We start from the raw sequence: 24,257 nt of genomic DNA, 5'->3' as shown, positions 1-24,257 counted from the left end.
CTTTCCAATTGTTTGTATAGGACTGAGGTGATCATTGTGATTTGTCTATAGGTACTTTTCAGTTGCTTGCATAGGACTGAGGCAAATATTGTGATTTATTTTTAGGTGCTTTCCAGTTTTGATTAAGTAAACATAAGTTTTAAAGGACTCAAAACTTTTTACATAGGAAGATAACAACAAGAGAAGAGAAGCCTAGAAGAATTGTGCATCGACACCTAAGAACAGTCCTAACTAAGATGATAAGCCTTAAAACAACCAGCAGGAAAAGATAGTAAAAAGATAGCTACAGGATCTTCAATAAATCAGTTGCCTAGTCTGCAAGGATGTTCATGCTATCCACAAAGGCCTTCAGATCATCCATCTCTTTGGCTTCCATGGCCTCAATCTTTTTTGAGCTAGCCTTGCTAGGTCTATGGTCATCTTTCATGTCCTTAGATCCTTGACCTTTCCCCTATTCAAATTTTTTAGCAAAGTATTAATGTTGTCTGTCATAGTCTTCAGAATAGAACAATTTTGGTCAACAAGTTTATTAACTGGCTTCTCCATATTGACCACTCTGTTATCCATACCATCCAACCTTTTCTAGAAATCTTTAATCAGCTTATCCAAAGCTTTATTCTTGGCTTCCAAGGGTGGAACACATTTCATAAGATTCTTAACCTCTTCAACATTACCAATCACCTCAAAAAGTCTATCAATATATTGTCCTAGAGTTCTCTCCCTTCTAGTAGTTTTGCTAAGCTAATTGAACTCTCTTAAAATGTCCTACATCTGCTACTTCAAACTACTAATGTCCTTCTTCATTGTCCCTAGATTACCAAATATCCCCTTCAAATAACCCTGGTCATCATTGTCCTTGTTAAGAATTAGGTAATCCTCATCCCTGGCCAAATTGTCTCTTTCGTTATCTACTTCTATAGGCCCTTTGCTAGTAGCCTTCCCTTAAGCAAGCACAATCTTCCCTTTCTTCTCCATCCTCTTACTCAGAGGTTCATCATTAGAAGGTATGTTTGAAACCTTGTTTTTATTCATCCCCTTGTTTCTTGTAACAAAACCAAAAAAAAATTTTTCCATTACCCTCCTCCAACTCCTCTTTAGACTCTGTATCCATCTCAAAATCAACCTCCTTAATCTTTCATTTCTTCCCACACAAGCTCTTAGGATCAAGCTTTTTCCTCTTCTTAACCTCTATCTCAATTACCTCATCCTTCATATCCTCATCAAAGCCCTCATCCTATTCACTTCCCTCAGTCTCACACTCCAAAGTTTTTTTACTATAATAGGATTTGTCCACTTTTTTGGATTTGAGAAGGTTCATAACTAGAACCATTAAGCCCTCATGGTAGGCATGGTCACCCTCAAGATCATTCTTAATAGCTAAGCTTGTATTACCTAATGATTATCTAAGGTAGAAGGGGAAATTAAGCCAAATCCTATGCCTAAAGTGGTTTACCAGCATTAAATGGTAGCCAAATATCTTAGTAAAGTGGCCATCCAAAGTTAGGTATTCAATCACCACGAACATGGAAAACCTCCAAGGACAAGAACTGGAACCAGGGCTAAAATAGGAGCTACTAACCTATTATGCTCTTTAGCCATATTCGCGAATTCTTCCATAGCCCAATCAAAAAGTTTCCTATCCCTATAGAAATTGATTCCCTCTATATCAAGACCCATAGTTTCCACAATAATGTCCTTTATAACCTCCATTCTCTAATTACCCACCAAAATATTACCATCCTTCCAGGTCTTAATAAATTGGCGGGTAATGGAAGGGTTGCTACCCTTTAACTTCTCCATGAAGCTCGTGAAATTCCTCTATTCCAGAATTTGCCAAATATTTGCCTTCTTTTAGTCCTTGCAGCTAGTTGGCTCAATCCTCTTTCTCCTACCTCCCATCTTCTTCAAACTATAGCAGAATTTCACTGTTAAAGTAATTAGTTGTTTTCAGTTATTAATTAAATCACTTTGATTTAATTAAATAAGTTGTCTGTTACTCTAGTTTTCTTAAGCTATCTCGTAGGTGCATATAATTAATATTTTATTAATTATAATGTGCAACCTAGCTTTTTTAGGCTTTAGGTTACCCTTTTTGGGTTTCGATCTCCTTTATAAGGATTGATCTCTTTGTAATTCTTTGAATCTGTTGAATAATATTTTTCTTCATCTGAATACAATTTTGCATGTTTTTAGATCAAACCCTTGTCTCTTCTTGTTTTTTTCTTCTCTGTGATAGGTTTTGTACATGCAGGTATTCTTGGGCTTCATGGATTTGATTGGTATATTTGCTCAAATCCTATGTGGTATCAGAGCCAGATCTGTTATAGCTTGTTTAGTATTTGGAGAAAAAGAGAGAAAAAGAGTTTGGCAAATTAAATCTAGTTTTTTTTGAGAAAACAGGGGGGTCACCAATTTTCAGAGCAGTTTGAGGCCAAACAGACCTCACGGATGGATTCAAAAAGTGTCAAAACCCTTGTTTGAGGCCAAATTAGTTGTTTTCACTTATTAATTAAATCACTTTGATTTAATTAAATAAGTTGCCTATTACTCTAGTTTTCTTAAGTTATCTCGTAGGTGAATATAATTAATATTTTATTAATTATAATGTGCAACCTAGCTTTTTTAGGCTTTAGGTTACCCTTTTCAAGTTTCAATCTCCTTTATAAGGATTGATCTCTTTGTAATTCTTTGAATCCGTTTAATAATATTTTTCTTCATCTGGATACAATTTTGCATGTTTTTCAGATCAACCCCTTGCCTCTTCTTGTATGTTTCTTCTTCATGACAGGTTTTGTACATGCAGGTATTCTTGGGCTTTATGGATTTGATTGGCATATTTGTAGTACCTGATTAAGCTTTATTGCCTAGACCCATTTTCCTGCTTTCATAGTTGTGCTAGGTTAGCTTACCTCCTCAGCTTTGCTCAAGGGGGGGTGTTAGAGTAATTAGTTGTTTTCACTTATTAATTAAATCACTTTGATTTAATTAAATAAGTTGCCTATTACTCTAGTTTTCTTAAGCTATCTCGTAGGTGCATATAATTAATATTTTATTAATTATAATGTGCAACCTAGCTTTTTTAGGCTTTAGGTTACCCTTTTCGGGTTTCAATCTCCTTTACAAGGATTGATCTCTTTGTAATTCTTTGAATCCATTGAATAATATTTTTCTTCATTTGAATACAATTTTGCATGTTTTTCAGATCAAGCCCTTGCCTCTTCTTGTCTATTTCTTCTCCATGACAGGTTTTGCACATGCAGGTATTCTTGGGCTTCGTGGATTTGATTGGCATATTTGCTCAAATCCTACATTCATAGTCTTAGTAGAAACAGACAAAAAGAAAAACCCAGTGTCGATATTAGAGAAAAGTTTTTTGTCAAATAAGCAAACCCACAATCCATGTGGCAATGAATGAATTGTCTCTTCAAAACTAATCATAACCTATCACTCTCCAATCCTACCCAAATCATAATTAATCTTTACTACTATGTTCATCATAATAAAACTTTTTTGCATACTTCTAACCTTGTTGTACTCAATCAAGGATAGCCCATTGGTAGGAATATTATCATCGTGATTCTAAATCAACTTTTCATGACTTTTGCATGCCACATTCGTAGCCCAGTCAACAACATGGTTTGTTTCTCTATAGTTATGAGTGATAACACAATTCTCAAAGGAGTTAATTAAATAAATAGCCTTGCATATAATATTATGACTTGTCCAAGAGGGACTGTTAATTTTATTAAGACAATTCATAATATTAAGGGAGTCCCCCTCAAGCCAAATCTTTTCCATATTCATACTCTTGGCATAACTAAGACCATAGAGAGTCGTACTAGCTTTTGCCACATGATTCATTTGTTCCCTAATAGGGATGGCCATGACACCCAAACTGTCCCCATTCATATTTCAGATAATGACACCGCAACCTGTCATCTCTGGGTTGCCCTTCAAGGCCCCATCAAAATTAATCTTACACCAGCCCTGTGGAGGACAATCCCACCTAGCTAAATTCCTAAGGTTATTACCATTCTGGATAAAACTTAACCCTTCCAAGCTCCAATTCTGAATCACTTTTTCTTCCCATTCATTCTAAGGTTGGTGAAAATTTCCCAATAGTCCTAATATTCACTATTACCAAAATCTTAATCATATGGAACAGTTGGACACAATTAGTCTCCTTACCCCTAAACACCCTATCATTTTGTTTCTTTGACACACCTCAACGAAGAAATGGGAGGATGAAATCCCATAACTTCGTAATCAAAACTTCCATTTAGAAAATAACTCTTGAATATTGAGGGGGGAAACCCATTCCATATCTAGCATACCACAAATCCATTCCCATAACCTTCTAGTATATGAACAATGAATAGTCAGATGATTAACCAACTCTTTCGCTTCCTTGCAAAGATAATACTTGCTGACAAGACTCATACCTCTCTTCATCAAATTGTCAGTGGTAAGAATTTTATCCTGCAAAAGAATCCAAAAAAATATGTTAATCTTGGGGGTCATTCCTTTAAACCAAGCTTTAGCCCAACAAGGCAGCTGATAGTCTTCAAAAGCATTTCCATACAAAGAAGAAACAAAGAACAACGCATTGGGGTTATACTTCTAAGCATCCTCCTCTTGAACTAAAAAGACAACATTCAGAATTTTGTTAAGATGATTAATATTATTATCCACTCTATTGAGGCTTACCCAATTATCCTCTTCCCAATAATCAACAACATAATTTCCAAAAAGGTTCTTGCATTGATCCATAAAGTCATTCCACCTCTGATCAGAACTGAGGGTATGACCAAGAATCCAAATATTGTCCCAAAAATGAATAGTCCTACCATTTCTAGCCTTCCATCTAACCCCTTTATTAATAATCTGTTTATTTTATGAGCTTGCTTCCCGATCACATAACCCCCTTGAGAAGCCTCATTATTGAGGAAGAGATTAAACCCTTGATTCTCTCTAATTATATTTATCATTCCATATGTCTCTTCATTCTCCCTCCTCTTGATGTCATCACCATATGCGCTTGGCAAGTAAAGAATCGTTCATAGTTATAACCCTTCTTAGGCCTAGTCCACCTTTATTGATTGGCATGCAAACTTTATTCCAAGCAATCAAAGCCATTCTTTTCTTCTTTTCAATACCCATCCATAAGAATTGTTTTTGAATTTTCTCAAAGGCCAAAGCAAACTTCCTAGGAATCTTAAATACACTCAAAGCATACAAAGGCATGCTCTATAAAGTGGATTTAAGAACAATAACCTTACTATCCTGGCTAAGGAGGGATCCTTTCCAACCTGCTAACTTTGAGTGGATTTTGTCAATCAAAGAACTCTAGAAGGTCTCAGGAGGGTTAAGATAAAGGGGTAAGCCAAGATAAGAACTTGGTAATCTCACAACCAATGATTCTTTTGATTTTATATTGTCTATTCTCATTAACATTGATAAAATAAATCACACTTTTATTCTAGTTGATAATTTGAACAGTAGCCTGCCCATAATCCTTAAGAGCTTTCTTGATATTTATTGCATTCTTGATATTTCTCACATTCCTAACAGAATCTTCTCTTATAACAATACAGTCATACACAATTTGTTGATGAGAGGAAGATTCTTAAAATAAGGTCAAGTCCAACAAATTCCCCCAAAGTAACCATTTTTCCACATATCGACCTAAGCATTCAACCATGAGAATGAATAGGATAGGAGATAGCGGGTCCCCTTGCCTTAATCCAGGAGAAGCCTAAAAGAAAGGTGTCAGAGAACCATTGACAAGAATAGAGAACGTGGCAAAGGAAACCAACATAAGGACCAACTCCATAAATCTTTTATTAAACCCATAAGCTTCCAACCCACACTTTAAAAACTTCCAATCCACCCTATCATAAGCTTTAGATAAGTCGAGCTTTAGAAGGAACCCCTCTTTCTTGGATTTAGTAAAGGAATGAATATTTTCATGCACCATAATGATAGAATCCAAAATTTGCCTACCAAGAACAAACCCATTATGTTGTCTTAAAATCAGATTAGGAAGGAAAGATAAGATTTTGAGAGTAAGAACTTTGGAGATAACCTTGTAAAATGAGTTATAGAGACTGATTGGTCTAAAATGATCCATACAGTCAACACTAGGCTTTTTGGGAATAAAAGCCATAAAGGTACCATTCAACTCCTTTAGAATTTTTTGAGACCCAAATAACTCTTTGACACCATTAAAAACATCCTCTTGAATGATATGCCAATACTTATGAAAAAAGAGGAAGGGGAATTATTATGTTGTTCTAATGCTTCTTTGGTTTGATTGTTCATTAGTCTGAGCTATGTATTTAGTACCTGGTCCTATATACTAGGCGATTGCAGTGGCTGGCTACCTATGCATTTTGGTGAGATAGATCATCTACCATATAGACACTCTCGGTTCATGCCTTCTATTTCCATGGAGGTTCTATAGATCAACAATTTCTTTTGATAGAGTTCTGTGGCTTCTTCATGCTTTAGTGGTTCTCTTCGTGATCTCTCTTTATTCCTATCTTCTGGAACATTCTTTATTATCTCTTTTTGGAGTAGGGTTTTTTCCATGTGGTTTTCTCTATTTCTCCAGTTTATAGAGATTTTGTTGTGATTGGGTACTTGATCAGGCCTTGTTGCTAGGACCCATTTTCATGCTTTCATAGTTGTGCTAGGTTAGCTTACCTCTTGAGCTTCGCTTAAGGGGGGGCGAGGGTTGGGGGGGAGGGGGGTTGTTAGAGTAATTAGTTGTTTTCACTTATTAATTAAATCACTTTGATTTAATTAAATAAGTTGTCTATTACTCTAGTTTTCTTAAGTTATCTCGTAGGTGAATATAATTAATATTTTATTAATTATAATGTGCAACCTAGCTTTTTTAGGCTTTAGGTTACCCTTTTCAAGTTTCAATCTCCTTTATAAGGATTGATCTCTTTGTAATTCTTTGAATCCGTTTAATAATATTTTTCTTCATCTGAATACAATTTTGCATGTTTTTCAGATCAACCCCTTGCCTCTTCTTGTATGTTTCTTCTTCATGACAGGTTTTGTACATGCAAGTATTCTTGGGCTTAGTGGATTTGATTGGCATATTTGTAGTACCTGATTAAGCTTTATTGCCTAGACCCATTTTCCTGCTTTCATAGTTGTGCTAGGTTAGCTTACCTCCTCAGCTTTGCTCAAGGGGGGGTGTTAGAGTAATTAGTTGTTTTCACTTATTAATTAAATCACTTTGATTTAATTAAATAAGTTGCCTATTACTCTAGTTTTCTTAAGCTATCTCGTAGGTGCATATAATTAATATTTTATTAATTATAATGTGCAACCTAGCTTTTTTAGGCTTTAGGTTACCCTTTTCGGGTTTCAATCTCCTTTACAAGGATTGATCTCTTTGTAATTCTTTGAATCCATTGAATAATATTTTTCTTCATTTGAATACAATTTTGCATGTTTTTCAGATCAAGCCCTTGCCTCTTCTTGTCTATTTCTTCTCCATGACAGGTTTTGCACATGCAGGTATTCTTGGGCTTCGTGGATTTGATTGGCATATTTGCTCAAATCCTACATTCATAGTCTTAGTAGAAACAGACAAAAAGAAAAACCCAGTGTCGATATTAGAGAAAAGTTTTTTGTCAAATAAGCAAACCCACAATCCATGTGGCAATGAATGAATTGTCTCTTCAAAACTAATCATAACCTATCACTCTCCAATCCTACCCAAATCATAATTAATCTTTACTACTATGTTCATCATAATAAAACTTTTTTGCATACTTCTAACCTTGTTGTACTCAATCAAGCATAGCCCATTGGTAGGAATATTATCATCGTGATTCCAAATCAACTTTTCATGACTTTTGCATGCCACATTCGTAGCCCAGTCAACAACATGGTTTGTTTCTCTATAGTTATGAGTGATAACACAATTCTCAAAGGAGTTAATTAAATAAATAGCCTTGCATATAATATTATGACTTGTCCAAGAGGGACTGTTAATTTTATTAAGACAATTCATAATATTAAGGGAGTCCCCCTCAAGCCAAATCTTTTCCATATTCATACTCTTGGCATAACTAAGACCATAGAGAGTCGTACTAGCTTTTGCCACATGATTCATTTGTTCCCTAATAGGGATGGCCATGACACCCAAACTGTCCCCATTCATATTTCAGATAATGACACCGCAACCTGTCATCTCTGGGTTGCCCTTCAAGGCCCCATCAAAATTAATCTTACACCAGCCCTGTGGAGGACAATCCCACCTAGCTAAATTCCTAAGGTTATTATCATTCTGGATATAACTTAACCCTTCCAAGCTCCAATTTTGAATCACTTTTTCTTCCCATTCATTCTAAGGTTGGTGAAAATTTCCCAATAGTCCTAATATTCACTATTACCAAAATCTTAATCATATGGAACAGTTGGACACAATTAGTCTCCTTACCCCTAAACACCCTATCATTTTGTTTCTTTGACACACCTCAACGAAGAAATGGGAGGATGAAATCCCATAACTTCGTAATCAAAACTTCCATTTAGAAAATAACTCTTGAATATTGAGGGGGGAAACCCATTCCATATCTAGCATACCACAAATCCATTCCCATAACCTTCTAGTATAAGAACAATGAATAGTCAGATGATTAACCAACTCTTTCGCTTCCTTGCAAAGATAATACTTGCTGACAAGACTCATACCTCTCTTCATCAAATTGTCAGTGGTAAGAATTTTATCCTGCAAAAGAATCCAAAAAAATATGTTAATCTTGGGGGTCATTCCTTTAAACCAAGCTTTAGCCCAACAAGGCAGCTGATAGTCTTCAAAAGCATTTCCATACAAAGAAGAAACAAAGAACAACGCATTGGGGTTATACTTCTAAGCATCCTCCTCTTGAACTAAAAAGACAACATTCAGAATTTTGTTAAGATGATTAATGTTATTATCCACTCTATTGAGGCTTACCCAATTATCCTCTTCCCAATAATCAACAACATAATTTCCAAAAAGGTTCTTGCATTGATCCATAAAGTCATTCCACCTCTGATCAGAACTGAGGGTATGACCAAGAATCCAAATATTGTCCCAAAAATGAATAGTCCTACCATTTCTAGCCTTCCATCTAACCCCTTTATTAATAATCTGTTTATTTTATGAGCTTGCTTCCCGATCACATAACCCCCTTGAGAAGCCTCATTATTGAGGAAGAGATTAAACCCTTGATTCTCTCTAATTATATTTATCATTCCATATGTCTCTTCATTCTCCCTCCTCTTGATGTCATCACCATATGCGCTTGGCAAGTAAAGAATCGTTCATAGTTATAACCCTTCTTAGGCCTAGTCCACCTTTATTGATTGGCATGCAAACTTTATTCCAAGCAATCAAAGCCATTCTTTTCTTCTTTTCAATACCCATCCATAAGAATTGTTTTTGAATTTTCTCAAAGGCCAAAGCAAACTTCCTAGGAATCTTAAATACACTCAAAGCATAGAAAGGCATGTTCTATAAAGTGGATTTAAGAACAATAACCTTACTATCCTGGCTAAGGAGGGATCCTTTCCAACCTGCTAACTTTGAGTGGATTTTGTCAATCAAAGAACTCTAGAAGGTCTCAGGAGGGTTAAGATAAAGGGGTAAGCCAAGATAAGAACTTGGTAATCTCACAACCAATGATTCTTTTGATTTTATATTGTCTATTCTCATTAACATTGATAAAATAAATCACACTTTTATTCTAGTTGATAATTTGAACAGTAGCCTGCCCATAATCCTTAAGAGCTTTCTTGATATTTCTTGCATTCTTGATATTTCTCACATTCCTAACAGAAGCTTCTCTTATAACAATACAGTCATACACAATTTGTTGATGAGAGGAAGATTCTTAAAATAAGGTCAAGTCCAACAAATTCCCCCAAAGTAACCATTTTTCCACATATCGACCTAAGCATTCAACCATGAGAATGAATAGGATAGGAGATAGCGGGTCCCCTTGCCTTAATCCAGGAGAAGCCTAAAAGAAAGGTGTCAGAGAACCATTGACAAGAATAGAGAACGTGGCAAAGGAAACCAACATAAGGACCAACTCCATAAATCTTTTATTAAACCCATAAGCTTCCAACCCACACTTTAAAAACTTCCAATCCACCCTATCTTAGATAAGTCAAGCTTTAGAAGGAACCCCTCTTTCTTGGATTTAGTAAAGGAATGAATATTTTCATGCACCATAATGATAGAATCCAAAATTTGCCTACCAGGAACAAACCCATTACCAGGAACAAACCCATTATGTTGTCTTAAAATCAAATTGGGAAGGAAAGATAAGATTTTGAGAGTAAGAACTTTGGAGATAACCTTGTAAAATGAGTTATAGAGACTGATTGGTCTAAAATGATCCATACAGTCAACACTAGGCTTTTTGGGAATAAAAGCCATAAAGGTACCATTCAACTCCTTTAGAATTTTTTGAGACCCAAATAACTCTTTGACACCATTAAAAACATCCTCTTGAATGATATGCCAGTACTTATGAAAAAAGAGGAAGGGGAACCCATCTGGTCCAGGAGCTTTGTCTCCCTCAAAGGAAAAAATTGCCTTTGTAATTTCTTCATGGCTGGGAATGGCAGGAAGTTTTTTATGAGGCAGGACTGAGGTGAAAATTGTGATTTTATGAGTTGTACTTTTCATGAACTTAGGGTAGGTAATCTATGTTTATATTGGGAAGTGCCTTGCAATGGGGCTAGAACCCTAAAGAGGTTGCCTAGGGAACCCATTTTAAGTTGTTTTAATAAGTGATAACATTTCATTAAATGGGTTTAAAATGAATTAATAAGAGTTAGTGTTTGTTCCTCATCCATGCCTCAATTGCTAGTACAAGCTAGGATGGGAGTAGAGAGGATGCTTAGTTGTGACCTTGCTTCATTAGTATGCCTTGTCTATACGAAAGGATACCGATGTCACATAGTGACATTAGGGAGCCAGAGTCTAGAGAGGTTGCTAGGGTAACCTTAGAGTTGGCTCATGTGATGACACTTTCCCAATTACATAGTAGATTTCCTATGTGTCTTTGTTTCCTCTAGGTTTAGATGTTACTCGTGTCTTGGTACCTTTGGGATAGATTGTTACTAGGGTTTTCTTAACCTAGATGTTGGTTATGACTTGTGGATTGATATCCATATGGGACGTGAGATTATCTCCTTAGCACGGTGGGAGTGGGCCATTTAGGCTCCACGAGGTTGGGTGGTAGTGTTTCTTATACCATTGAGATCCGATAACTGGACCTCATTGTTGGATGTACTTGTGCAGTTGTTCCTTTCATTCTGATCTTGTATTTTTGTTGGATGGTTATGTTATGTTTAGTTGTATTATACTTGATTGTTTTGAGATCTTATGAGACGTATTTATTCATGATGTATATTATTTGAGCTTTTCATACCCTATGACTTGCACATTGGATGATTATACATTCTGGTTATGCCAAGTGACATCTTATGTAATTGAATATTATTGGATTTGTTATGTATCAAATTTAATCTTAATAGAACTTATATACAAGTGATTCAATGTCATGGAACCCTTAAGAGATGTAACATGTTTATGGATTGTATGTATGTTTGTGAGTTATTACTTCCACTATGTTATCTCTAGTTGTTTTGATCTTAAAAAAAAAAAAGTTTGTCAAATTTAGTGAAACCTTAGGTTAATTTCTTTTGGGTTCCCTTACAAGGCGTTACAATATAACTTTCTTTTAATCCCTTTGGGTAATGGAAGATGAGACATGTAGAAGGTTGGAATGGCTAACATAACCAATTTAATCATGGTTGTTCATCCTACTTTGGTTAACCATCTTCCCTTCCAATCATTTATGGACTTATCAACTTTTTCTAATACTGAACCCAAGCTTTCCCATCCTTAACTCCTTTTTTTCTATTTGTATCCCAAGATATTTACAAGGAAATGTATCTTTTTTATATCCCATTATATTACATATTTCTCTTTCCATTTTCTCTTTTGTGTTAATAAAACATATTTCTAATTTACTTGCATTTACCATTTGACCTAAGGCTTCCATAAAATATTTAATTATTTGTTTATAACTTATTGCTTATTCTACTGAAGTTTCTCCTAGTAGTACTATATCATCTGTAAATGGTTGATGAGTTATGTTAGAGATTCCTTCTATGACTTTGATGCCTTTTATTTTCCTATCTTCTTTTGTTTTATTGATAGATTTTCCAAATGCTTCAACCATTATTATAAAGAGAAATGGAGATATAAGATCTCCTTGTCTAATGCCTCTACAAATGTTGAAAAAGCCTTCTGGGGATCCATTTATGAGGAGGGATATTTTAGTAGTTGAGATATGATTATAGATTAAATTAATCCATTGATGAGAGCATCCAAAAGCTTCTAGGGATTTATGAAGGAAACACCAATCTACCTTATCATGTGTTTTTTGAATATCTAATTTCATTAACATGCCCAATTCCTTATTATTTTGAAATGAGTGGATTAATTCTTGTATTATGATAATACCGATAAATATTGATCTATTTTATACAAAACTTGTTTTCTCCTCTTAAATAATTTTAGGAATAATTTTTTTCATCTTATTCACTAAGGCTTTTGATAAATTTTTGTATATAGTGTTACATTTTAGCTATAGGTTGAAAGTCACTTGGTTTTTCATAGATTGATTTCTTAGCAATTATGCTGGGAAGGAGTTGATAGAACTTTGTTTCATGCACTTCCAATAGAGTAACAATTATCACTAAACTGGAATGTTCAACCAATATCACCTGAAAGAACAAAAGAGGAACTCTCTGCTCCAAAGCTCATGTAAGTCGGGTCTTGACCATGCAAGGAATAGGTAAAGTCGAATGAGGGTGATGACTATATTTATAATAAGGTGGGTTGAATCTTTGACGAGTGTCTATATGCATAGGATTTTAGAATAGAGTCTTGCAAACTAAGTTGGGTAGGTATCATAGGATGAAACCAAGGGGGGTATAGAAAGAAAATTAAAAAAAGCAAAGAGGCTATAAAGTTAGAGATTTAATCTACCTGTAGTCTACTTTTGAACCATTATTATAAATAATACATGCTTGATCTTTCCTCTTGTGTTGACAGTTGATCCTTCCATGATTTGAATCTCAAGATCTGACTTACCTAGACCCATTGGGAAATCACCTTCTCATCTTTGTCCGGAGATACTCTTTTTAAGGTGGTCTCCCTTTTTCTAGAATTTGCACTAGTCTTTATCCAACCATAATACCCGAACAATTTTGTTGGTCCTCCAAAGCCATTACCCATTAGTACCTATGGAGACCAAACATTCATTAGTATTTTGATCCTTCTTTTTAAACAACTTGTCATTTATCAAGCTTTAAGATTTTTGAGATTCTAGGGGTTCTCTTTCTTTTCATCCTTGTAAAAGGACAAATGTGCCACCTGGGGAGAAGAAGTAAAACCCAAAATCCCAAAAAAGTATTACAACTAATAGAAAAAGAAAAATGAAGGTAACCATAAGCCATAACGTGGGAACACAAAAATTATATCTCATTGATAATGACGTGAAGAATCCCTGAAACCTAAGAACCTACAATTTCATAAATGTTAACTATATAGATAACTTCTAAAGCCCAAAGTTGTCTTATTTTTCTCTTATGTCAGAAACCTAGAAGTACGCTACCTAGACCAAAATTTTGGTGACATGGCTCATGATGTTGAGTTGTCCTTACACAATTGACAAGACCACTATTTAATATCTACTCACTTGACACAGGGGAATATTTAATCCTAAGTATGTTTTATGTGACAATCATTTAAATTTTGAAATATTAGCAAATAAATTGTTAATGATGCTAGACACTCAGCTCGAGGAAGAATGTTGCACCTAGGCTAACAAGAGGAGCAGAAAACTACTATCCACCACCACCCAAAATACTGTAGAGCCACTCGCGCAATGCCAAGCAAGCCACTGCTTATTCTACCATGGTTGAGGTCACATGTGTGTGTGTAATAGTGACATTTGTTCATACATTTAATCTTTCAAAGCTAGAAAACTTACCACCCAGGCACCCATAAAGGTATACCTATAACTTTCTTGGCTAAGCGAGGAAAGACTCGACTAGTGAGATCCTACTTCATACCAAAACTATGACCAAAATGGGATAGTAGAGAGTACCTAGATGATCGATATCATCCTCTGGTAGAGCAAGCACTCAAAAAACTAGGAGCAAGGAACTCATACCATCAAAACAAAGATACCAAACAAGAGGCTAATTATGTCTCCCCTTAGCGAGATAAACTTTCCACCATGACACCTAGTTTCCTTATTATAGGAACCAACATTTCTTATTGTTAAGTTCATCACACTAACAGGCTACAAAATAAGTCTGACATGTTGGGGGTGGGGCTGAAGTGACTCTGTGCACACAATAAACAACTGAAGAAAGAGCAAACATGGATGTGGGCATATTGAAAACAAAGCCACACACCCCAAAAAAGATCATGTCAAAAAGTGGAAGCAAGAAAAAAAACACAAAGGAATGAGGAAATAGGAAAGAAGAACCCACAAAAGAAAAGCAACTAGGTGAACACAACCTACAAAATAGGAAAGAGACATGACAAGGGCCAAATAGGAATACCAACCTAGGAGAAAAAAATGAAGAACATTGTGGCACCAAAATTCACCCTAATTCACAGACAAACTAGAGCTAACTCTAGAACTAAAGGCGATGTCATAAACTTGCACAACCAAAACCACTTCCAGACAGGGTGATGACTCAAACAAAAACTTAGCTTGCAGAGAACAATTGTGATTATTGAGAAAAGTGACAATTTACCCCTTGATGTGCCTTAAATAACATCTTGACCATGGTAGTTTTCATTAATGAGAATTTCTACACGTCCAACCTTAAGACCATAGAAACTTCCTCCTGTTGTTGAAGATGCGCGAGAAAAAAATTCCCACTTGATCCAAGAGCAATCTTTTGAGAAGATCAGGATCATTCCCCATGGCCAAGGACCTTACTTCCCTTTTCCTCACTGAAGGGATCCGTATCCTGGACAAGGAATGTGGAAGCTCAAGGACCAAAAAACCAAAACAAACCAAAGGGACTTACCCCAAGCAAGGCAAGACTGGAAAGTGAAAAAGAGGGGACTCAACTTCTTGCTCACAAAAATTAGGGACGTGTATGCAGGGTATAATAGAAGGTATATTTATTTCTTCTAAAAGGGATCTTGAATTTTTAGTAGCTTTGATAGCCTGCCATAGATCTTCTCCTATTATATCCCAACATTTTTGAAAGAAAAATGGTTGAAAACCATCTGGTCCAAGAGATTTATCTGGATTAATTTGGAAAAGAACTTCTTTGATTTCTTCTTTTGTGGATTTTTTTTTTAGGAATTTTTTGTCTTCTTTTGTTATAATTTTTGGAATAGATTCTAACATTTTTGTCCGAGCAATTAAGTTTGATGAATCTAAATTATTGAGAATATTAGAGAAGTATTTGACTAAGGTTTTTGATAATTCTTTAAGGTTCTCAGTTATTCTTCCTGATTGATCCTTAATTTTAGAAATCTTGTTTATGTTTCTTCTATTGATTGTGCTATCATGAAAGAATTTTGTATTCCTATCACCTTTGAGTAGCCAACTTTCTCTAGATCTTTGTTTCTAGAAGATTTCTTCCTTGGCTAAAATAAGTTCTTGTTTGGCTAGGGGATCTTTTTTTTTGTTGTATTTATTATTATCTATACCTTCCTTGATAATTTCTTCGTTTAAGTTTCTTAGATCTATTTCATTTTCTAAATTTTCTTGGAAATATTATTAAATGATCCTTGTTCCATATTTTAATTTGTCTTTTTAAAGTCTTTAATTTTGGTATATAAGCAAAACATTTTTGAACTTTCAATAGTTTCTTCATTCCACAAGTGTTTGATTTTATCTAGGAATTTTTTTAATCTAGGAACCAATTTTATTCACACTTAAATGGGTTATTCGGGGATACTTGGGGGTCTCCTATTTCTAGCTTGATCGGGAAATGGTCTGAGCCTATGTGGGGGAGAATAATAGAGCTAAGTGGGAAATGAAAAGAGATTAAGTTATCTTTGAAGAAAAAAATGACTAATCTTTCAACTATATAACAAAAGTTTGATCGTCTATTATTCCATGTAAATTTGCCATTAGATAATGGGATGTTTAGTAAGTTATTATGTGCATATCATTCTTTAAAATCTAACATTACCTAATTTGTTTATAACAACCCACCTACTTTTTCTATGGGGTCAAGGATTGCATTGAATTCTTCACCTATTAAAAACTTTCCAAAAGGTTTAGAATCCATAAAAATATTTATCTCATTCCATATTTCTTTTTTAGTTGCGGCACGTATAGGGCCATATACATTAATAATTATAAATGGTAGATTGTTCTTATAACTTTAAATAGTACTTCCCATCCAATTCTTAGTGATGAAAGTGGAAAAAATCAATAAGTCTGGGATCCCATAGGATTCCTATGCCTCCTGATGCTCTATTTGATTCAACTAATCTTGATTTCCATATTCCTAATTACTTTTTAATTTTTTCTCCTTCCCCTTTATTGAGTTTAGTTTCTTGGATTTAAAAAAAAAAAAATTCAAATAGAGATAAGTTCCTTTTTAATATTCATTTTTTATTAGGGTCGTTTAGCCCCTTTGTATTCCATGTAGTTATTTTCATAGTTTAGAGGAGATGGTTTTCCCTTTTTCTAAAATTACAAGGCTATTTATCTTTTTCTGGTTTCCTGCCAATCATGTAGCTACACTAAGTTTAGCTAGGGATTTGCTTCCTCTTTTTCTTTTGTTTTTCCCACAGTTTGGATTTTCTAAACCATTAAAGTTTGCTTAAATTCCCAAATTATCAAAACCTTTTTTTTTCCTGCATTTAGAACACTATTTTTAATATATTTTCTTCTTCTTTATCTAAATAATATTTTTCTAGTTCTCTCAAAGTTGTATTACTAATGCCTTTATCATTAATGTTCTTTATTCTTACATTTGTTTGTTCTTCCCAATAAGTGCTTGGATTAGCTTGTTCTTGTGTGCTTGGTAGAATTTTAGATTCTCTTAAGACATTTTCCACTTCTAAGGGTAAATTGAAAGGTAAATTCAGATTTTCCTTAATGTTTGTATTTATATTTTTATATGATATTTCTTGGATATGTTTATTGTTTATTTTTCCTTCCAAAGGGTCTTTGACAATGTTTTTAGAACTCTTATTATTTATTAATGTAGAATCACTATTTTCTAAATATTTTATTGGGTTTTGGCTAGTTTATAGCTCTTCTATCAACATTTTCTCCCTGTCTAATTCCATGATTTTTCCTATTAACCATTTTTTCCCTTTTTGGGATTCTTTATTATTTTCATCTTTAGTTTCAGAGTTATTTTCTTTTTCTAAGATAAGTTCAGATAGTTCTTTTTGGTTATCTGATTCAATAATTAATTCAATTTGTTTTGATATTATATTTTTATTAGGTTGAGTTTCCTAGAATTCAGACAATTTTTGTGTTTTGTTAGTATCTATGGATATAGTATCTGTATGATTACTTACTTGTTGTTTCAATTCTTGACTTTTGAAGTTAACTAACTCTTTATATATCCTTGAAGGTCCTCCTAAGTTCTATGTTGATAGATTCAAAGTTTTGATTATTTGTTACATCTTTGTTTACTATTTCTGATGTATTTCTATTATGATAAGAATTATTAGATCTTTATTTCTTAATTTTACCCTTTGTTTGGTGTTTTTTTCTTAATTTTATTAAATCTTATTTTCTTGTCTTTATTATATAAATTTCCAGTATTTAGAGTTTTATCTTTTATCATTATTGAATAAATTTTGCTATTATCCAGGTTGATTTCATCTTCTTGGTTTGGACAATTGATATTTCTATTGTTAATATTAGGATAATTTTTGCAATCTTCTTCTAAGTTGATTAAGGAGGGATTAGGATTGGGAATAAAAGAATTACTATTTTGCATATTGGTTTTACTTGTATGTGGAATGTGTTTTTTTTTCCCATTAAATAAGTTGGTTACAAATGCCATTATGAATTAACATTATGTCTTCCATAAGTTTACTATGAGTTTTTATATATTCTTTTATATCGTTTATGAACATGTCTTGTTTTCTACATAGTTTACATTGCTCCAAATTTATAATTTTATATTTTTGAGTTGCGGTATCCAAATATTGGAATTGACTAATTTAGATTAACTTGGTAATTCTTTAATTCATTTATTATTTCACCCTTCTTGTTAAGGTTTTTGTTAATTTTTTCATTGTTAATATTCAAAAAGAGGTTAGATTTTGAGATATCCTCTATTTCTAATATTTCAACTTCATCTATCTTAGTCGTTGAAGTTGGGATAAGTTTTTCAATCTTTTGTGAGAATCCTGTAAGAAGAGTATTCTTTGTTTTCATAGAGATTAAGGAATTTCTTTCCTTGGAGAGAAGACTGAGTTCTCCTAATTCTAGTTTAGTAGATGAATTAATAATTATGTAGAAATTAAACTCATTGGCTCTAGAATCTAAATAAAAGAACATAAAATCCTAAATTGGTTTGAATTAAATGTATGGTTCTAATACCTATATTGATCTATTTGTCATGATCTTAATAGGTTCCAACTATTGAGTTTTACGCCTCTGATTAATTAAAATCTTGATATCACTAGCAAATGAGAACTTTGAATCTATACCTAACAACTCTCCTATGGAGTTTCCTATTTTCTTTCGTATTTAATTTTGGATCAATTCTATTGAAAAGTTTCAAAATTGTATTATATAAGACTTTACTCCCAGGCAAGACCAGAGGTTTTCTTCTTCGTTCTTTCCTACCAGCGCTTGTTTGAAGGAAGACAATGTAATTTGATTTATTATTATAATACAATTGACAAGGCCTCGACTGTTTACTGATAATTTTTGCTTTCTACCGAAAATTTTCTAAAGATTACCCAAGTTGGCTTAATCAATTCGTTTATGACATTGTTGTCGAAGTTTGAGGTCCAATTGTAAAAAAATACATTGTGTCTATTAAGAAAGTGTATAAGTTTTTGTAATAGTTTATCTTTAATTTTATTGTTTTCACATCGAGTACAAATTATTCAACCAGAGATAGATATCATACTTACCTGGTCTTTGCATCCTACATTGATCCATTTTTTGAGAGTAGATTTTGTTGGTGATGGGTTGTTCAAGATAACACATACCCTAAAGTTTTTACATTTGAGCCATTGGGCTTCTGAATAATGGTTGCTTATTATTACAATACTTTCTTTCCTTTTAGGGGGATCGATATTGCGTACTTGGTTGCATGTATGTGGATTAATAGTGCTATTTAGGAACTTGTTCTTGATTGGTGGTTTTTTTTCTTAAAACTTTTATTTTCATGCGATTTATTTTTTCTTATTACTTTGGATTGTTGTTGTAAAATTCCTTTTATTCCTCCTTTGCTTTGTTTTTCTTGTACCTGTGGTTTGCCTTTCCTTCTTTTGTTTGCACCAATCCTTATTTAGGGCTTCCTGCATTCTTCCCAAAATTTTGAATGAATTACATCATTGGACTGGATTATATTTGGTTTGAATTTTCCTGTATTTCATTTTGGAGAAATAATCTTTCTACTTTAAAAAAAAACTTGGATCCATATTAATTCAGGGTCCGAGTCTATTGATTTGACTGATGTACAATTTATTTGTGCTAGGTTTTTACCTGAGTTTTTATTTGATTATTTTTTTATTGGCATGCAAATCTAAATTGAATTTCCTTTTGGCGGAGGAAGTTGTCTAAGATGAAAATCTTTTTTTCCCTTTGTTATGCTTTGCATGTTTGGTGATTTTTTCAATGCCTCTCTATCCAGAATGCTAAAATGATTATAGCAGGGGATATAAGGATTCATGTTTTTAGTTTCCTTTAATATCTAGTGGATGCGAAGAAGTTCACTTGCCTTGCCTTCCTTAATTATGATGCTTTTTGATTCCTTTGTTTCTCCTATATTGAAATTGTGTTGAAGAGAAAATCTCAATTGGTATTGAATCTTTTCTAAAAATTTATTAAAATATTAAAAATAAAATTATTCTTATTGTTTATATTATTAAATTGATCATGATAAAAACATATTAAAAAATAGAGACTTAAAATTATTGCACTTCAAATTTTCTAAAATATTTAAATTTTACAAAATTTTTTGCATCTATATTATTTTGAAAATTGATATAAATTTTCAATTGTTTAATTTGATTATTTACATACAATTTTATTACTTGCTAATAAAATGGTAGATTGATATATAAAATCATCTTACTTTTAAGTAGTATTTATATTAAAAATATTCTTTTTAGAGTTAATATTAACTTTGGCATATGAATGATTTTCAATTATAAAGAACAAGATGAGAGTTTTTCTAAGTGCAACCATGAGTCTCCACCCTTTTTTTTATTGTACAATGCCTCTCAACTTTAAGAATTTATAATAAATGAGAAATTATATTAAAAAAATAAAGATGCTATGATAATTATGACATTACTATTAATTGTATTATTTTTGAGTCATATTCATGAAATGTATCAATTAATTCAACTTGAACATTGCAATAATAATTTACTAATATTAATATATGATAACAATAATAATTTACTAATTAATTGTTAAAATAACTAAGATGATGATTTTTATAATTAAACAAATTATGTCTTACAATATTACACTTTATTTAATTTCCAAATAATTATCGATTAGAAAAAAGAAAAAAAGGAGAAGAGTTTAAGAAAAGGGAAAATTAGAAGGGGAAGGAGAAGGAGAATGAAGAGGAAGATAAAAATAGGATGGAGAATGTGCCAAAGAAGAAAGAGGAGATAAAGGAGAAGACTAAGATAGAGGAGAAGGGGAAGATGTAGTGGAAGCAGGAGGATGAGGGAGAAAGTGAGCAGATGAAGAATAAGAGACAAAACAAGAAGCAAAGCAAGGAGAAGGAGAACAATGAGGAAAATGAGAAAACCAAAGAAAACTAGGATAAGGGGAGGAAGAAGAATAAGATGAGCAAGGAGAGGATGTTAGAAATAAAGAAGGAAAAAGAAAAGTAACAAAAAGAAGGAGAATAAGAAGAAAGAAAGAAAAAAAGGAAAAATGCACTAAAAGACACAAAACAAGAAGCAAAAAAAGGATCAATGGAATGGTAGTTCTGGGGGAGATGACCTAGTAGCCACCCAAGCTAACTTTGCACATGTACAACTTCTAATCTATATGTCAAGATTTGTCGATTTGTTTGGTGAATCTCTATAGGTGAATGAAGAGCTTAAAGCTAATCTTTTGAATTTTTTTGCATTTACGAAGCTCTCTATAAAATTCATAGAGTGCAAGGTGGTCTAAAAGTGTCATTTTAAAATGTTAATCATAACCCATTATGTTCACCCCCCAATAGCCACTCACCAAAAGAATAGTACTTTTTGCACAAATGGACTAATTAGCAACCCAAAAAGCTAAAAAATGATCAACTATTAGTATATGTGTGATTGACTATTAGTATATGCGCTATCATTTTTTGGGACTATTTATGAATAGTAATCAAGGGCATCTATAACAGTAGACATAGCATTCATTGGAACATGAGTGGCTATTAGGTTGTCTCCCCTATATCTCTTTATTGACTTAACTATTGCACCTCCTTTTAGGTGTAAACGTTAGTATAATTAAGTAACAAAACAAATATCAACAAGAGACACAATGCGTCAAAGTTCCTACCAATAATTGAAAATGAAGAAAAATGGAGATTTATAGGTAGAAAGGAAGGATATGAAGAGAGAGCCAAAAAAGAGAATGATATGTTATTATATGGACAATTAAAGGTGGAATGATAGAGAGAGTTGAAGGGAATTTAAAAAATATTAATGATTCTATTATTTTAAGAAATATATAAATAACAATAGAAATTATATTATATGAATGGACTAGTCATTTCTACCAATTCAGTTGAAATATTTGATTTAAAATAAATAAATCGGTGATGACTTAATTCAAACTACTAGAACAACTAATTAGTTTGAGGGGTAGTATTAGTTTTACAATTTGTAAAATGGTATAAAAAATTAGAATAAGATTGTAAAATAATAGCTAAAAAAATATAGTGGAAACTTAAAGGAATAACATTTTACAAATGACAAAAATAAACATCAAAATAAAACTAATCAATATATTTAAAATAAAAAATAAAAAATATTTAACTTTATATTTAGAAAAATAGATAGTGATAATTAATATTGATTACACATTCATTTGTGAGGTGAAAGATAGAAGTGATTTTTTTTTTGCAAAATTAATACACTTGTCACAAATGTGGAAAAGATAAAGTTGTAATTAATGTATGTATGATAGATTTGTTAGAAAATATTTGTATTTTCTTACAAATGACAAAAATAAACATCAATGTAAAACTTGAAAAGTTAATCCACTTGTCACAAATGTGGAAAATATAAAGTTATAATTAATGCATGATAGACTTGTTACAAAATATTTGTATTTTTCTTGTAGAAAATTGATTTTTCTCCCTACCAAAAATAGTATGGTCCAATGGAATGAATAAAAAATGTGATTTAGAAAATAATGAAAAATTAGAAAAAGATATAAACATTTGATGTTTTCTTTTAATCTTTTAAATCCTATGAGTTGACTAATCAATTAAATTGAAAAAATGAATTGAATGATTCCAATACTTTCCTACTAATAACAAGAGCTCTAAGCGAGCTTGAGTCCCTGCCTTAAGATGTAATGTAAATATTTGGGCTCGAGGTGGTGCTAAGCCTTAGCACATGTTTTGTATATGAAATGGCGGACTGACAACTCTCAGCGACTTGTCAATACTTATTCGTTCCATGCAAATGCTAAAGTTAGCTTTCTCTGCATAGGTAGACAATGAATGAATGACTAATACAAGCTAGCGATCGCGTTGCAAGGTAATTATAGTTGGTAGGTATTGTCTCATGGCATGTGCATTTCTTCTCCTTCAACCCCATACGCAAGTGTTTTTCTGTTATTGAAGCATGAACAAATCGAAAGCAGAGAAGACTAGGAGATTGGGCGGTAAGGAAAAGGATTATGCATTTGCTGTAGAGTATGAAGGTCCCCCAGACCACTAGGCTCCAAAAATCAAGCCTTTGCCTCTCGATGACAATGATGATATTCCCATTCCACAATCATTATGGAGGAATTGCCATAATGATAACCAAATTTAAAAGTCTACTTGGGACTACATCAAAACGGAGCTAACTCAGACAAATTATGGCAAATTTGGAGTCAACTTAGGACTAGATTTAGGTGGATGCGAGCTTGGGAATACAATTTAAAAGACAAATAACTGTCAGCTATTTTAGGGTAAATATAAAAATTTACAGCTGCGGTCTTACTATTTCAAGTTTCCAACTTTACATGCCTGATACACACATTCTCTTACGTTCTGACGATATAAGAAATATCGGGGTTGAGACAACATTTTTGTCTAATTAATTCTCTTAAATACGTTGGCTAATGTGCATCTCTTGGACTGTGCAGACGAATATTAAATGCATATTCAATGCATGTTTATCTTTTACCATTTAATGTGCTTTGATTTTATCTACTTGTTCTTCATAATTTATGCAATTTTTTTTTTAAAAAAAGAGCTAAATACTCCAGGAAAATCTGATTCATCCAATCGAAAAATAGAAATTTCTATTCAATAATTAATTTTTAAATATAGCTTTTCCAAACTTTGGAATATTGTGCAGGCTTCTTTAGAAAAAAAATAATTAGAAGGGTAAAAGATTACATTAGTTCCCTACCTCTTTAAAAAAGGCAGGACTAACAATAATATCCTACCTAATAGAAAGAGAAACTCACAAAAAAATAAATTAGAGTACATTTTATTCAATTTTAGATAGTTAGTGTTGTACTAACAAAGTCACAAGTATTGATACAATATTGTCAAAAGAAAAAAAAAAAACAAAAAAGGGCATTAAGTCATCAAGTGTAGGTATAGAATGAACAAACAACTCTTATTACCACTATTAGAACACGTTCTTTAAAATGGGTCCTCTCCCCTCTATATTTTTCGTTTAAAATAGAAAATAGTTCATTAAAGTGAAGTTAAAAAAGAATACCGTTTCCTTAGCGACACCCTGTATATAAATGTGAACGTGGCTTGACATGAAGAACAGTCAACATACATTA

The sequence above is a fragment of the Cupressus sempervirens genome, chromosome 11 (assembly GCF_028749045.1).
Source record: "Cupressus sempervirens isolate cs-2001-9-10 chromosome 11, ASM2874904v1, whole genome shotgun sequence".
Classification (NCBI taxonomy): domain Eukaryota; kingdom Viridiplantae; phylum Streptophyta; class Pinopsida; order Cupressales; family Cupressaceae; genus Cupressus; species Cupressus sempervirens.
The sequence above is the reverse complement of the archived record's forward strand: the minus strand, read 5'-3'. Positions refer to the sequence as shown.